Consider the following 18,343-nt stretch of genomic DNA (forward strand, 5'->3'; position numbering starts at 1 on the left):
CATGTTTAATATTGTTAATATTAGAATTTGGTATACCATTTGTTATTGGGAGAAGCTATAATGCTGTTAATGCTTTGTGGCACATACAGTAGGTCATGGAGTATTTTACATTGTTGCGGAATCTGTCGGGATTCTGAAGAAGTCTGGGAATATTATTTGTACCATTTCCTCACTACATAGGAAAATAGCATCATATATTTCATTTGTATGCTTTTCAGGCCGACTGCATGTGACACTAGACTGTTTACCTCTTTAGATGAATGGCTTGGTTATGGATACATGCATACCAAGTAGTTTTACAAGGGCAGAAGCAGAGGAGGAAGGTATTTTTACCTACTATCACATCTAAAGCACATATTTTGATGTTTTGCTCCCATGAAAACATGACGAACATATACTTGCTGGATTGTAATTATGGATTTCTGGCCTTTTTTCGGTGTGACGTAAGTCTGATCTTTTGGGGCTTGCTCAGGCTTCTCTCTCCCTACAAACATTCAAGCATGGTGACAGACAGACATCTCCCCCGGTGAACCGTAGTAATCATATCACCTCTCGCTCCGTGTCGAGCCCGTGCCCCCGTGCACTTGCCCTTGGAGCTTTACAGCTTGTCAGGCTGGACCTAAGCCTTTAGCGGGGTCCGTATGTCATTCTGTTGTGCGGGTTGCATGTTGAGCAGCTGTGTTGGTGTTCAGGGCTGCGGTGAGGTCCAACAGATCTCTACTTGTGTGTGTGTGTGTGTGTGTGTGTGTGTGTGTGTGTGTGTGTGTGTGTGTGTGTGTGTGTGTGTGTGTGTGTGTGTGTGTGTGTGTGTGTGTGTGCGTTTGTGAATCAGTGGCAGCCAGCGGCCAGTCGACTAAGCTTCTAGCTTCGACCTCTGAACCCTGTGCAGCTTTTCACTGTGCTGATGAAAGGGCCTTGCAAGAGAGTAGATGGAGAAAGAGATGGAGAAAGAAAGAAAACACTGTGAAGGAGACACTGTGAGTACATTTAAATGAGAGAAAAGACAATCAAAACAAAAGAAACATTAAATAAATGCTTGGTTCTTGACTGGGCGCTTGTCTCAGCAGGACAACATTTGTTTTTCAGAATCTAAAGGATGGTTGTGTTCAGCGTTCCCCTTTGAATTTCTAATTAAATAGAAGGGACAAGCTTACCCCGCGGACCACAGAGACAGCTCAAGGAGTAGTCACGATGACTACTGAGTCATGAGTCAAAAACAGTGACCGAGATGAGTGAGCGAGGGGCTCCTGATGAAACGGGGGACACAAATGAGACAAAAAAGATGAGGCAGAAAGCAGAGCTAGTAGCAGGAAAGCAGCAGAGATATCAGAGAGAAAGAGAGGATGAGAGAGAATGGCAGAGTATCTCTAGACAAATATTGGAGGTTCAAGAGCTCACAAGAGAGACAGATGGAGAGGGAAAGACTGAGAAGGCAGCATAGCAAGAAGTAAAGAAAACATTTGAAGAGGAAAGGGGAGAGAGGAGAGCAGAGGAGATGAGTGGGAGCTGTTGAGCACTATGCGTCGGAAATAGAAGTGAGGAACTTGCTGTCGAAGACTGAATTTTAAGTAGGAGCGGAGGGGCTTTTGTAGGCTTAGATAATGCGTTGTGAACGGTTATATTTAAGGCGTTTGAGGATGCGTAGTTTGATCGAATTGACTAGAATCACTCCCGCAAGTTGAATAACACAATGAAAGCAATAACGATAACCTCAAGCCAACTATTGATGCTACTGTTTTTATTTCAGCACACTCACCCACATGATCCACTCGTAAAAAACATAAGATATTATTTAAACACACAGGTGAATATCCACTCCTGAGAGCATACACACACACACACACACACACACACACACACGCACACACACAGTGTTGTCGTCCCCCACTGTCACGCCTTTGGGGAAGGAGAAGCAGCTGTCATTGAAGGCTATGATTCACTCTCTTCAAAACACACACACACACACACACACACATACAGACACATACACTCTTTCTACCCCTCAATGCAATATTAATACAGTCCTGCTGCGGCCCACACTTCTGTGAAAACATCCCATAATGCATGCGGTTCTATTACGCACTGTCCAGCTGGCTTTCTTGCCAAATATGAGCATGCACTGGCTGAATGCTAACTGCTTGCTGTGGTGGTGGGCGGGGGGTGCTCTTATGCCTGCATGATGACTAGTGATACACCAAGATGCAGCTCTGAAGGCTCATACAGCGTGAAGCGGCCCATATTTTGTGCTGAGATATTGAACGTCTTCAAAATTTCACAATTCTTATGCCAAGAAAAAAAAAAGCTACAAATATCAGGCACTCTGTATTCCTGTCAGATTGCCTTTTTTTCTTCTTCTTCTTCTTGGCACTGTAGCAAAAACCTCTTAGCATTGTGTAGATTTTGGCAAGCTGAAACTAAAACCCTGTAAGATAATACACAGGAGGTATTACTATTGTCACAACTCATAATTAAACAGTGCCATGTGTTTGCTGTTTGCAGTTGCAACCAGTGTGGCATTGATCAGCTGGTTTTGTGATGACACAGTGTCCTGTTATATGATATTGATATTTTTGCATCACTTATTTCTATTTTAATACACACATTAAACTCTGCAATGTTTTATTTGCCAGCTTTAGCATTGAGATGATGCTGTGGTTTGATCACTAATAGGAAAATTGGTTCTTGAACTTTAAATCTTGTCTCATAATAATCAATAAACCATGATTGTGTCCTGTTTGGACTCGCTATCGTCTCAAAACTCAGCACTGTCAAGAGGGTCAACTGTGGAAATTTCGTCACAATTCCTCAACATTCACCAAACAGGAATTTGACTTGAAAATTCCACTAAAAGTTGACAGATTTTGCCATAAATAGTTTAAAAGCAGCTCTAAAAGGAGTAACAGACTGATGCTTCTTCATTATGATGGCACTCTTTTCCATTCTAATGTTTCTATTTGGAGTTGATGGAGTACAGTTAAAGAGCCAGGTGCCTCACTGAGCACTGACAGGTAGGAGAACACAGTTTGGATGATGAAACATGCGTCCAAAACCTTTTTTTAAATGCCTTAACATGCCCATTAGCCATATTTGATTGCACTTGGCTGACAGTTAGACATCCCATCTCCCACATGAGCAAAGATGAAGTCTCACTGTGTCTAGTTTCTGTCAGCCTTTGAATGAAAACATGCATGTACATCACATGTTCATTTTAAGCTAGATATCTTTTCAAAATCTCTCCCAACTCAACTTGTTTTTAGGATCTGTGATGCATCCATCCATCACCTCGTCTGTCTCCCATGCAGTCAGCTCCTTGCTTTGCAGAGAACAGCTGGGGATGATGTAATTTTAGCCCGGAAACAGCACATGATGTCTGGCTTCTCTTTTCTCCCTTGTTTTTTATGCAGTTTTAAAACTTACACACACACACACACACACACACACACACACACACACACATACAGTCACACGGGAGATGAGTCCCTGTCCAGTAAGCTGCCCGTGCCTGACATACCTAATCCCCTACACTGTTGTCAAGATGGATCAGTCGTCACGGCAACCGTTGGCAGCATGGCACCGTCGATGTTATTGTTGTTGTTTTGGATGATGACGTCACTGACGCACACTGGAGGATTAATCCCTGTCTGTGTGGAGATAAATACTAACATACACGTGTTAAAAGACTCACACACACTTCTCACTCTCACTCTCACTCTCTCTCTCTCTCTCTCTCTCTCGAAAGTTACATTCAGTGGGATGGTTGTTTTTAGCACACACAGCAGAATGAGGATCTTATTAGGATTAGCTAATGGCATTTGATGAGAGACTTGAATATACAGGATACAGCAGTCACTGTCTGTACATGTGTGATTTGATGCTTTTATCACAGAGGAGGAAGTAATGGGAATGATGCACATTTCAAAACACACTGTTAGAATTTCTGATAGAATAAGTATTTCATATTTTATTTCAAGTTGTCACCACCACGTCATGTGACCTACTGCCTCACCACCTTCATCTATCCAGTAATATACAGTATATATACAGTAGATATTGTCACCTTGGCCAAGTATTCAAAATCAGTATCCAAATAAGGTCCCGACTTTAGGGCTTGTCTGCCCCACTGGACATTTAAAAGTATTTTTTAGTATTTTTGAAGTTCTTCATGTTATGTGTCCCTCATGACTGAGCTATTTAGTTATATATCCAATATATTCAGAATTCTGTTTTTAAACCAATGTTTTTCCCACAGTACGTCCAACTCAGAGTGGGTTAGCGTAGAGTGTGTAGGCTGTAAGAGAGAGAGAGAGAGAGAGAGAGAGAGAGAAAGTGTGTGTGTGTGACAGTGAGGCTGGTGACTGGAGCAGACACTATGAAGTTAACAGCTGTGAACGTAGCAGTGCAGAGTATGTGTACAGTTTAAGCTATTTGTCCTCCTCAACACCCAAACCAAGAGTGAACCAATGTGAGGTGGGTTAGCTTTGAAGTTAGCAATAATAAGTTAGCCTAACCTGACCAGTCTCACTTAAGGTGGACTGATCTTTAGGGTGGACCAGCTTTTCTCATTTTAATGTCAATCTCATTCACTCCTAAACACAGAAGGGAGAAATTTGTGGCTGCTGAGTGTCTCCCAAGTTTTGCTCAGAGAAACCTTATTGTAATATTATATCTCATGTTTAACCTTGATCAATGTAAATACCTTTTACATTAGCCTCGCTTTGTTATTATAATAAAATAGCAAGGCTGGCTAACCTACTTTTGAAGTAGAGGCTGGTATAACCTCCTCTACCGCCCAGTGTGCCTGACTCATCAGCTGACAGTGCTGTGAGCAGCAGGGCAGGAGGAATGCTGCATGATGCACTGTGATACACACTTTTTATTTCTTGAATTTTGTGCCTGGACAAGTAAAAGGCAAATGTACTTCTCTGAATGACAAGTGCTTCGAAAAGTTGATGTCAATATGAGCACCTGTCTAAGGTTTTGATATTTAGATTTTATGTCATGTCCAGTATGATCATAGTTCTACGTTAACCAGCCTATTTGATGCAACTGTCAACATAGTATGAGTATTTGAATACACATACAGCTGAAATGAGTCAAGTGACACAAAATATATCTGCAACTGTTTAAAAAAAACCTTCACTTTTCATTTGTACAACTAAGTGCAACACCAGAATAGCACCTTCAAGGAAAGTCTGTCTTTAAGTGTGCATGTCATCATCTGTCTGAGTAATTGCGTCAAGAATTAGTATCCACACCTGTAAAATGCAGCAGTCCTTACAGGCAGCAGCCTTGAAATTCAAGAAGGATCAGCACAGGCTTTTTTATCCCCTCCATTTCACACTAAACACTGTCCTCTGTGCTGTGTGTGGTAGCAAACACTACGGTTGACAGTGGACACAAATGATGACACCGCAAAGACACACACGTGCCAAAACCCACGCCAAGTGCCAAAACCTTTTTTCTACACAGCATATCGTGCCTGAAAAGAGTTCAGAGCTCCAGCGAGCAAAGTGTGTTTGACAGAGGTTTGGAGAAATCCTTTTTTTATGAAGACTAACAGACGGATTTACACATTTCCAGCCTCCCTCCTTCTATTCTCTTGTGCTGCTGCTGCTTTATAAAACAATGGGGGTTTGCAGTCAAAGGAACGGATTTGGTTTAAGCAATATTTAAATGTACTAACCTTTCCAACAGTGGATTAGAGCTCCAGTTTTGGCATGAAGAAGCTGTTCGTGGGTTGTGTTGCGTCGTAATCGAAACCTGTTCATATCAGAGTGGTCTTGTTCACAAAGTGGAGGAACAAATACACATCCAACTGGCAGAAAGTGGATACACTGTGTGAAACTGTAGGCACCTTGGACTGACTTCCCTGCCATCCTCTTCCAGCTTTGCCTGTCTCTTTTGAGCTGTCTAAGAAGGACAAAGTGGCATTATGAAAAGAAATAACATGTTCGTGGAGAAAACACATTGATTGAGTGCTCTGTCCTTGGATTCTAGTAGTAGGCCTCACTTTTATCTTTAACTGTGAAAATTCACATTATTGTGTTAGGGATTGCACAGTGATAGCCGCTAGCATTATTTTAGCCCGGATAATGCACAGTGAGAGACAACAGCAGAGCCATGGAAGGAGTGCGTGGGGGTTGGTAATCAGCCAATATTCCCATTGAGAGTGGGACATGCCTGGGGGCAAAACAGAGAGAAGTGATCCATTTCTAGCCTGCTTGGTTTTAGAGACTGATGGATGAATAGCCGGGTGGGTCGATAGATGAGGGATAGATAGATGCATAGCGGAATAAACTCAAGACATAACAGGTTGCAATGAAGGAGTGCAGAAGTTGGATTGGAAATTCATGCAAGGAGAGTAAGAAGATGTAACATGATTGGATGAAACGTCATGGAAAATGTTTCAACAAAGGAAAATAAAAGAAAAATGGATGCAGAAGCAGAACGCTGGAGGCTAGATAGGAGAGGATTGCAGAAAGATTTAGCGTGAACGCAGGATAAGAAGAAAAGAAGCTGGAGTTGGAGATTGAGATGATTAGATTGTCTTTTCATCAGATCTCTACGTGTCACGATCACTTTGAATGGGAGTGCGTTTGCAGACAGGGTTTTTGTTTGACAGTTTTCCATTTCTGCGCCACAGAAAAGGCTAACAAACATACGCTCATCCAAGCTTCATCACAAGGTCATCTCTGTTTTTTTTTCTTTGTAGATAAGACAGATTCCAATTTGACTTTCAGCCATAATGATGCTGATTTTGATTTTCAAAAAAAAGAAAAGAAAAAAAGAGCTTGGCACCAGAAAAAAAGTTTCATCACCACAGCTGCATACCATGACTGAAGCACAAACACCCAGCTTCACCCAAGGGTGACTTATAAGGCCTGGTATGCCTTCAAGGACCTCCAGTAGTAGAAGTGAAAAGTATGTAACATAACACAGCATGCGAGCTAGACCTACACACAGGAAATGAGAGATTCCTGGGCTTTATTATTTTCTTCCCCCTTTGCCCCCAAAATGAACCGAAGAGGTTAGAAAAACACATCACAAGGAGGAAAAAAATAGGCCAAGAATGTACGTATGCAGGTATCGGGATTGGATAACAGGGGCCAGGTTGGCGGGGCATTCAATAACAAAGTGATGATTGGCTGAGGGAGGAGTTGACAGGAGGGGCTCGACATTGATCAGCTGATTGATTGATGGTTGTTGCTCGGGGGAGGAGAAAGCCGGGCCTGCTGGTGTCGATCGACAGAGCGGTTTATCATCGACGTCCAGTCCTGTAACTTGATTGTACATTGGAAGCGGCCATCATTTTGGGTGTTTGTACCAGAAGACAATGAAAGATCAATCTTGGGCTTCGAAGCAGCGAGCAGCCATTGTCGTGTGGTGCCCAGTTGCCTCGGTCTTGGGGGAATTTGAAAGGAAAAGACAATCTAGGAAAATTAGAAAAGAAGAGAGAACATTTGAGATGTTAAAGCAGTGGAGAGATTGAGGAGTCGAAGAGCATATGGTGGCAGGTTTATTTTTAGGTTGCTACTCCTACTGGGTGATGAAGAGGAAGCAGCGGATACAGTCTTTTCTACCCTGTTTCTCTTTTTCTGTTGTGCTCTCCCTTGTCATTCTTTATCCCACTTTCTTCATTTCTTCATTCAGTGGCTTCTTGTTAGCGTTTTGATGTGCTGCCAAAGCACTGTTCAAGCACTGATAAAATAATAATGACTACAAAAGCAACTGGCAAAAAATAGAGAATAAAAAAAAACCCAACCCAAAACTGATTCAGATCTGCTGGAATCTTTTAATGTGTGAAAAAGTAATAAGGAAGAATAGGAGAAACAGATTATATTGCTTGATTCACTAGGTGGTATTTCCTGCTGCTTGTCCATTTTTTGTGTGGCTGGCAGTAAGATATTTTAAAAGCCAGCAGTACCCCAGATTGAAGAGTCATTTATCTTTGTTGTCCAGACATTGGAATTACATTGTATATTTTTCCAAATGTTTCCAAAAAGAATGTCTCTGCATGTTGTTTGGACAAAGTTTTAGGAAGTTTAGTTTGTCTGGAGAGCAAGTTTTGTTTGTCTGCGTTCAGAGTATGGTAGTTCTAAAGTCTGTGCATTGTCGTGGTCTTTTTTTAGGTTTCTTATCAGGTATTTTGGTCAGTTAAGTCTGCAGCTGTGTGTTATTCCAGTTTGTGTTTGGATATGTCATTCCATTTCAGAAAGTGATGTATTTTTGTTTTCCTTAGTAATAATTTGGTCTGCATTTCTAAGTGACCGTCACCTTCCTGTCCTGTGGTTGGTGAGGTTTGTTATGCCAACAGAGGACTTCTGTGCCTACTTTTTTTTTTTTTTAGCAGGAAAGGCCTTGATAGTGCTGAGAGGTAATGATACTATTTTTGACTTGGCTCCACACCTTTTTGGATATTAGGGTCTAAAGGATGCAGAGTTTTTCTTTGGACCTTTAAGTATACAGAGAAATTCCGACTAAACATTCTGCGATTGACTGGACTTTGCACTTACGGTCCATTTGCAGAGAGCATTGCAGCGTCATCCAGTATAAGTGCATTTTGTCTCAACATTATCTCTTCTGCTCTCTAGTGCATTGTTAAGTCCATTATTTTGTAACTGTCCGTATGTCCTGGAACGCTGTCAAATTATGAGGAAAACAGATATTGCTTCAGCATAAGTGATATTAGAGTGTAGAATTTGGATTTTAATTGAATTTTAAATGGTACGAAATTAAGTTTTATCAACTGTTTGAGTTTACTAAGAAACATTCTCTTTAAAGTTGGCTTTATGTTGGATTCCCTGTTGTATGAAGTAATAAGGAATTTCCCTTTAAGCTTGATCTATTTAGTAATTTTTGTCTCTTAGTTTCTGTTTGGTTTTTGTCTTGCTGCAAGCACACTATTACACTAAGAACCGAGAAACCCTTCTGTAGTGATAAAGAAACATGTCATCTGCATAGAAAATACATTTGCCTTATTGGTCATATATTAAACTGGTGTTTTTTTAATGGCACAAACCCATTGGTTCAAATACTACAAAGATTACATCATATATCTCGCCTTGCAAGGTTTTTCTCTTCATACCATTGCTTAATTAAAGGGTAATCCAGAAAAGTGAAATCACACTTACATCTTTCAAGGTTGTTCAGCTTTTCAGAAAACCTTCTTTCATCATTCTTCGAGTTCTTTAAAGATCTTCAATCTTATCTTTGTTCTTCTGTCTCTTTCCTTGTCCCTCTATCCCACCCTCCCCCACCGCTAGCTCTCTCTATCTCCTAGAGAAAATAAATGGGAGAGGTTCTGATGTTTTTTTCTTACTACAGCAACAGATCTTTATCTTTTACTGGAAGAATGTGTATGTGAGAGTCCTGAGGACGTTCAGCATGGCTACATTTGGGCGAGCAGTAAGAACAGTATTGATGGTTGAGTTACTGGAGAGGACTTTGTGGAAGGACACAAGCTGTAAAATAGCACAGAAGCTACACACATACACAAACACTTCAAGGGTGCTCGAAGAACTCCCCAGCTTGTTGGCAATTTATTTCAAGGATGCAGTATGACAGTTGACATTAGATGATGTAACACTATGATATGATACAGTGCAATATAATAAATCATAGTCCATGATCCAGTTGAAAATGATGAACTAGACCATTCTGGGAAAGTGGTCTCAGACTTACTATAGACCTACAGACCTACTGTACTACTGCAGTTCTATAAAATGCAATACCTATATTATACAATATAGTGCATATGTATGATATATGATGTACTGTAATACATATAGCTTAGTGTGTTTTTTCAGGTTACGTATAGGTTATCATATAAAATCTTTTTTTTTTTTGGTTCATTGTGTCCATCCGTCATTCTGAAACCAAACCTATCCCTTTTGATGAAATCAGTATTAATAGTGAACAGTACTGAAAAACCTAGCAGCTTGTATCTGTGTTGGAAATTCTGATGGTTATACAGCCAATAAATAAAGAAGTAAGAACTACTTCATGGTACAAATTGGGAGCTGTTTTCAGGACTTGGCAGCATTGGCTGACAGGAGTTAAAGACTCATGGAAGAGGAAAAAAACCCCAGTGTGTAAGCTCTTAACTAAAGCCAAAAAAGCTAGCATCAGGAAGAGGTGAGGTTCAGGAGGCGGTGCTTTTTATGGCAAGAAGCCACACAGTTTATAAGAAATGTGGTCTTAATATTTAGGTAATATTAGAATAATACAGATAAAGACTACTAAGTGTCTCAGTCATGCTGTTGGTAATTTCCGTCACAGTATATGTAATGATACTGGCTTTGAATGTGCCACAGTAGATAAGCGCATGTAATACATTGTTTATTTAGAAGTCTTCGGCGGTTATGTAACGATATTAGTTAAATTTCCAATTATGAATATCACTTTCGAGAAGCATAAGGGATTTGCAGTTTAGTATTGCTTTCACACTTCCACAAAGAAAATCAAGCGGATAGAAAGAAAGCAGAGACATCACCATGCGTTCCTGCCCACCAGGCTGCCACTAGAAATAGACGGCCGCCTACTGACAGCAGCATTAACTTCCACGTGGGCGGCAGTACTCTCTTCCGCCCCCACACACAAGCACACACACGCATACACGCACACACACAGGACAACACAAACGCGCGCACACACAAATCATGCACCTGGGGAGGTTTGCCCTCCCACTAGTCAGTCAGATGCTCTCATAACCTCGTACCCATAATCCTTAGCAAACAAAAAGTGTAAACAACCCTGCCAGGGTACACCTCCTTCTGACACACACATTTTAACACTCGTCAAGGAATATCACTTATGTCTCTTGCGATGTGTAACATATGCCCATTTTTGTATTCAAAGCTGGTGATAGCCATGTTATCATCAACATTTTACATTTCTAAGGGACCTTTTTTTAATATTTAAGGATGCTTTAGCAAACCAAGCAGCTCATACCTCAATGAAATCTTAGTCTTTGTTACTATTTGGACCATTAAAGGAGGAAGTGTTTGCTCCACACCCAGACAGCCACTCGTAACCTACTTTACATTAAGTGAAATGTAAAGAAACTCTCAAGCACATGCACAGATGCAGTATTAGAAAGCCCAGTATCTGATTTGTAGTTCTGCATCCTAGGAGAAAATATTGATCCAGGTGTCGATTACTACATAGAAGATAGAAATGCATAATCTCTGAAGAACATGTGCTTGCTGTTGAAACTTAAAAGACTGAAAATACTGAAAGACTGGAAGTTTCAGTCTGTAACAGTTGAAATGCAAATACTGAAAGAAGTTACACTGTTTAAAAAAAGGTGCTGAAAGAAGTTGAAGTGTCAGTTTAAGTGTAAGCACCGAGTCAGATTGAAGTATCATTTGAAGTAAAAGGGGATGTGTCAGTTGAAGTTGTATGAACTAAAAGATAATATCAGTTTAAGTGTCAGCTGAAGTGTAAGCACTGAAAGCAGAAGAGTACACTACAAACAGTGGAAGTTATGGGAGGGTTGTTGTTCAGAAGAGACAACCTGGGGCCTGAAAGGATTTGAAGTGTTAGCCAAAGTATCATCACTGAAACGAGAAATGGCAGGTGACGATAGGTCAATTAAGGCAGCTGATTTGTTAACGAGTAAATGGTGAAAGCAGTCGAACTGTTGACTTCTAAGTGATTAAAATAGTTGAAATTGAAGTGCTGAAAACAGTTGAAACAGACTAACTGCAACTTCTACTTCTTTCATTATTTGCATTTCTTCTACTCTAGAAAGCATTGGCTGGATAAATGCGAGTTGGCAACTGTGATCAAGCAGTAAACATTTTCCTTTACTCTACGAGAAGACATAAAAAAAGAATTACTGTGACTAACAAGCTGAGTTGAAGATTTATTGAAATAAAAAGGGGGTTGGTGAGTCATCACTATGCTGAATTTACCAGAGAATATTAATAACCAAAGGAAAGTCCAAAGTGGTGCTCCACAGGTTTAGTTTATCAGAGTTGCTGTATATTTTTCTAATGTTTTGGGTTGTGTTGCTTCATTGGAAATTCTGTTATCATTATTTCGCTGTCTAGCCTACTCATACAAGCTGAGTACACAAAGGTTTCTGTGGTATTTCTGTGGTTAAGAAACATAACTTTTTTGTTGTTTGTGCTGTCCATAGGCACAGCTGCACAAGAGTATATGCAGACTTGCAAATGCGCACATGTGCGCACACCGCTGCTTGCAAATGCATTATTAATGATTAATGATCACAATGAAAATGTACATAGATCCCTGTCTCGCTCACAGGTGCTGCACAGAGATAAACATGACAAAAATAAAGGATGTCCTTTCCTTGGCAGTATTTTCTCCCTCCTTTCTGCTGGTTTATTTACCTCAAGTCCACAGGAACGGCCAATATTTGGATCCTTGGCAGAGTTCCACACAAAGAATTTCAGTCTGTAGCAGTTTCTGTAAATAAATAATTACTCCAGTGTACATATGTTGCTCCCATCAGCTGGGGTTTTGTTCTCTGACAAGCTTGTGAGAATTAAGTGTAATGGATTCAACAGCACAAATGTTGCTCAACCAATGTCAACAGCCTGGAGCAAGGGGCACACAGAGATGGAGAGAGAGAGACAAAGAGAGAGGAGATGGAGGAAGAGAGGAGGGAGAGGAGCAAGTGGAACAATAGAGTATTTGTCTATAAGATAGTTTAACTCAATGGATGTTGGATGGTACTGAGGCTTTGGAGGGTTGGATTGTTGAGGGCGCTTTGATTAACACTGGAGGTTACTACACCAACAGTGGGTTCATTGCATTTCCATTGCTGCTCATCATGGTATTTTTTCAGAATATCACACATTAATACAGAGTCAGAAAAGTCCAAAGTATGTAATGAGTTTGACTTTATGAATGAATGGAAAATTTATAACATGAAATCCATTCCAGACAATGGAAACCAGCCTGACCAGATAATATACACATACAACTTTAATTGTATGTTTCTTGTCTGCTCATAATAAAAATATAGGTATAGATAGGACTGCTTTATCCTTGATCCAAATTTTATTCATATAAATAAACCTTTTTTCTAAACATCCGATAACATTATAGATCAGATTCAGATTTAAAATTCAACTAGGTAACTTTTAAAAGAAGAAATAACAATGAAAAGATTATTCCTTCATTTCTAATATTAGCATAGTTTACATAGACTGATGTTTAGTTCTGTAGTCATATTACTGGATATTGGTGCTGGCAGTAACATTTTCCCTTCAATTTGGTTATGAAAAGACCAGAAGTTTTACCTCTGAAAATATTTTTGTTCATACTTGTATTACTGTTTGGTAGTTTGGTGAAATGCACCCAATGGCGCATAGTGTGCACTTCAGTTTTGTCCTGTGAGGGTATGCTGGAAATAGAGAGAGTGTGAAAGCACAGCAAGCAGAATGCAGCCATTGTAGTTTGGCTGCTTTCTTCACAATGGTCACTCTGTCAGGTTAGGCACACAGCTCCGATTTGACAGCCAGCAGAGCTCCGTCTGCCCGGGGGCCCTCTGAGCCAGGCACTGAACCACTGGGCTGAGATCCTCTGGCAGCTTGTCAGTGTACAGCACGGCACTCCTGGACAACCAATGCTCTCATTGACTCACACTCTGTTTCACCGTCTCCCTCTCTGGACTCTCTGTTTTTCCTTCTCACTTCACATATCTCCAACTTGCGTCAGGGTCAAGGTTGTTCTGATTTCTAATGGCATACTGGCTCAGAGAAACAACATCCACCGTCCGTATTGTGAACTTCACCAGGGCTAGTGGATAACAGCTGATTTCCTTCCTTTTCCTCTCTCCTCTCTTCCTGGTCTCCAGCCAATGTCAGGGACAGTGAAATACCAGTGTCACTAGCTTCATTTTCTCTCTGGATCACACAAATTAATGAACTAGTGAGACAGAAAACCCAACAGACAATCAATGATTCCCATTCAGGGGTACCTGCACCCCACAAGGTACTCCTGCAGTAGGAAAGATTTTGAAGTAGTAAGATAAATTAGGACTTAAAAAGATATTCATCCATGTATTTAGTTGTTGTTTCACCTAATTGTTGTGATGATGAATGCATGAAAACTAATTAGAAGATAAGTTTGAACAGTTTTAGATAAATGGTTAAAATGGCTAGCTAAAAATCGTTACAGTAGAAATAGTTTGTATACATACAGTAGTTGGATAAACATTTAAAGATGCAGTGTGTACGATTAAGAGGCATCTAGTGGTGAATTTTCAGATTGCAACCAACTCTATAAATTCAGTACCCCACTCTTCACCCTCCTCTTCCAAGTGGGTTTCAAAACCTTGAGAATGATGGCTGTGAAACTTGTGAAAAACATGAAAAGCCTTCTCTAGAGCCAATGTTTGGTTTGTCTGTTCTGGGCTACTGTAGAAACTACATTGGCAGGCTTTGCGGAAGAGGATCCACTCCCTATGTAGATATAAATGGTTCATTCTAAGGTAACAAACACAATCATTCTTCTTTCCAGGTGATTATACACTAATAAAAGAAACTTATGAATATTATATTTCATTTCTGCTAAGTCTGCTCTGCTAGGTGCCACTAAATTCACACACCTTTTAAATCCTAAAGTAATGGACAAGTGGTTGAAACCTCCAGCCTCCACCATTTCAGGTGGGAGTATTACAAAGGCAAACTTGTTCAAACTAACTTGATCAATGATAGTTATAACATTATCCACTTTTATGTAATCAATAGTGTTAAATAACATTACATTTAAAATCATTCCAAATTAACATATTTAAAAGAACACTGGGTATTTGAGGTTATCTCACAGGGCTGTGGTAGTACGTCAGACAACAGGTTGAGAACCGCTGCTTTAAATGTTCCCAGTGCACTGAGACACCAAAACATCCCTGCCTTCACAGTTGACACCTCTTTGCATTCACGTTACCATGCAGCACAAGATTTTCCAAGACCAACGCTGAAAGTGCGGTGTCAGCCACTCGGGTAGTTGTGGGAGCTGAACAATGGGAAACATTTGAGGTCCTTGGGGACAAAGAGAGTGCCTATGCTTGCTTTGACTCGGATGGCAAAACAACAGCAACGGAATAACAGGAGTAACAGTGGCAGCTGTGTTTTCTGAAAAGAAGTGTCTTCCGAGTCATAACGCGGAGGAATTAGGAATTGCTCATCTCAGGGCGACAAGAGGAGCAGTGAGGGTTTGCAATAGCTTTGTTTATGGGGTTTCGCTAGTTCAAGATGTTGATATGGTGTTTAAGTCGCAGAGGATGTTGTGTTTTCGAAAGACTTCCTGACTGCGGAGAGAAAAATTGGTCCCTTGATAGCGCTGGTAATTTGTCTGTACTGGACAAAAATAGACAAGAAAGCGATAATCCGAAAGCTGAGGGAAAACTTACGCAAGGGTTTGAAGAATAGTAAAGGCAACAAGTGCTGGTCACTCTTGTAGCTCATGTCAAATGTCATGTATTGAGCGAACCACGGGCGCTTAGTTAAACAGTGAGGAAGCAGAGAGGGTTACAGCCCCCTGGAGGCCTGCGCTGACAACCTGAGCTATTACCACAATTGAACAGCAGTGTCCAGGGCCCCATATCTGATTTGTGGGCCAGTGTGTGTTTATCTGTATGTGTGTGTGTTTAATATCTGAAAAGCTGTATTCCCACGTCATGTGTGCCCCCCACCAGCAGGCGGGTTGTAGCAGTGCAGGCATGTGCAGGCAGCCAGTAAATTATGGAGAAAGAGCAGGTTGAGGTTTCTGGTTTCTAATCACAACCCCTGTTTACTTTACAGCAACCCCTGTGGGGAAAGACAGAGCGAGCTACGTCTGATCATAAATCTCCAGTGACTTTACCTCCTCCACCTCTTCCACTCAATCTTCCTTCTTCATTTCTCTCTTCTTTTTTTTTCTTTCCTGCTTAGCTACACTATCTCATCAGCTACAACCTTGACCTATCCTAAGGAGAGTGCCGTCTTCCTGGCACTCTGCTGCCGCCGCGGGCTTCCACTGTGATCATTGGCTGCTTAACATGGAAAAAAACCTTTAAATTATTTATCAGAAGTGAAATTTTGTGCTTTGTTACTTCAAATCTAGTTTTAGCGATTTAAATAGTTGCTTGAGATGAGTTACTTTTATGCTAAATTCTTGCCCAATCAGCACAGATGATAGTATAGGACACACTTTCTTATCTTTTTTCTCCCACAAGTAGGAAACTGCTGTCCTCAGTGGGTTATGACACACGCCCCCAAAGAGCTTTATAATAAATTTCATCTCCTAAATGTTTTGACATTGTTTTCTTCAACTGTATCTTGCAGCTAAAGCCCCCACGCTCAATTTTCTGCTGTATTTTCGTGTCTGGGCCTGAAACAAGGGGTGATATAAATGCTGAGGTCAAAGGTTAGACTTGTATAATTCATCATATCCATCTTTTGTGATTGCAGGAACATTGGAACAACTCACAAGATAACAAATGGTCCGGAGCCTTATCATTTTCCTCGCCTCAGTTTTTCCCCTTCTCTTTATCGTCCAGTTTTTTTCCCTATTTTTTCCTCGCGCGGCCGTCACTCCAAATGCCCTTTCTCCTCAGTTTACCTCATCCTTTTCATATTTCTATTTATCTCTTCTTTCAAACCTTTGTCTCCCACTCATCTTTTCCTTCCTCCCATAACTTTTTTTTTTCTCTCGCCTTCATCTTGCTTCTTTTCTCTTCTTGTGAACTATCCCCTCTCATTACCTCTTTGTCCTTTTCATCTTCCGCTGTCTGCCTGTAACTCTCCTCGTCTCCTCTCCGTGCTCCACCGTCTCTTGTGTAGACTATGTATACATTTCAGCTGATAATTAACCAGGCAGTACTAACTGCCTCAGCTTTGTTTGTGGGCCCCAGGGCCAACAGGAAGTTCCTGACTGCCACAGCGTGACTTACATAAGCAACTGAAAGAAAGTGACAACACTGACCTCAGATGGCCCCAGGAGGCAGAAAGGCTGACTCAAGATTGAGGGATAGAAGAAGACAGAGATGGAAAAAGACAGGCAGTCCTTAACTTTACTCACGCTGGTGATGTGACCAGAGCTTGTGTAGTATCAGGACCTGTGCTGGTTCAACTCAGATGGACTTGTACTCTACTTGTCTGTAAAATCTACTTAAATAGCATCGGGCATTACATTTTCATTACATAATTAGATCAATTAAATAAGAAAATGCAATAAATGTGCTGTGTCTGTAGAGTAGTGGTAGGTGGTATTCAGTACTTGAGCAAAGTGATGTACACTAAAGTGATTGAAGGACATTTTCTCCCTAAGATCTCCTTGAAATCCACTTAGACATACTACTTATAATAATCACAAATATCCGGAAGAATAGCAGCAAGTAATAAGTGTATCTAACTTTTAAGCTGTGCTGCAGTTCTTCCCCAGTTCAGTTTGTATGAGGAACCTTTAAATCCAGCCTGCTCTGTGATCTGGTGTCATGGTTATTAGCGCTGAGCTCAACGGAAGACATTAATTAACTTGGCAACTTAGATAGCGAGGCTTTATAAATGAAGACTCAGGTATGCCGGTGCCGTCGCGATGCTAGCGACGACCGTCCGACCTTTTCGTATAACTCACAGCGGTGAGTGTGAAAGCTGTCTGCTGTAATGAATGCAATGGCTCTGTGGACATAGCGTCCAGAGGTTTAAGGGTGGCGGTAGCAGCCTGAGCGTACAGGATATCTGTATGGTAGATAGGGATATGTGTTTCCTGAGAGCTGAGAAAGCAGGAAATAAAAGGATGGTATCTAAAGGTCCTATAGTTATCTGTGTAGCAGAAACATTAACCACATCAGGGAAAATTATAAAGGAATAGGTGGACGTTTTGGGCAATGTGCTTATTCACTTTATTGTTAAGAGTTAGATAAGATAATGAATGTGACTCTGATATCTGTGCATTAATTAAAGAGCAAGCGTTAACAAGATAGTGAGAGTTGCCGCTGAGGAATTTTGTTACCTTTGGACAATAGCTGCAACGATTGATTGATTGATTAGTTGCCAATATTCAATTAATCGCCAATAATTTTACTAATCAAATAATTGTTTTGTTTAGAAAATTCACAGATTCTCTGATTCCGCCGTCTCAAATTTTAGTCTAATATTTAGTCCTCTATGATAATTAACTTTTTTATTTATTTTACATTTAAGAACATCTCCTTGGACTGTGGCAAACACTTATCAACATTTATTAGCATTTTCTGACTTTTTTATAAACCAAACAACTGATTGATCAAGAAATAATGTACAGATTGATTGATAATGAAAATAATGGTTAGTTACAGCCCTGTTTTCAGATTGTCTCTCCCTGTTTGAAGTATTCGTGCTAATCTAGG

General features: G+C 40.6%; 1 protein-coding gene across 2 annotated transcripts in view; it reads left to right on the plus strand.

Annotated features, from left to right (window-relative positions):
* The window catches only part of LOC128382208 (matrix metalloproteinase-16-like), an 80,206-nt gene that overhangs the window by 30,403 nt on the left and 31,460 nt on the right, over positions 1–18,343 (plus strand). The gene's annotated exons all lie outside the window — the stretch shown is intronic.

This window comes from Scomber japonicus, chromosome 21 (genome assembly GCF_027409825.1).
Source record: "Scomber japonicus isolate fScoJap1 chromosome 21, fScoJap1.pri, whole genome shotgun sequence".
Classification (NCBI taxonomy): Eukaryota; Metazoa; Chordata; class Actinopteri; order Scombriformes; family Scombridae; genus Scomber; species Scomber japonicus.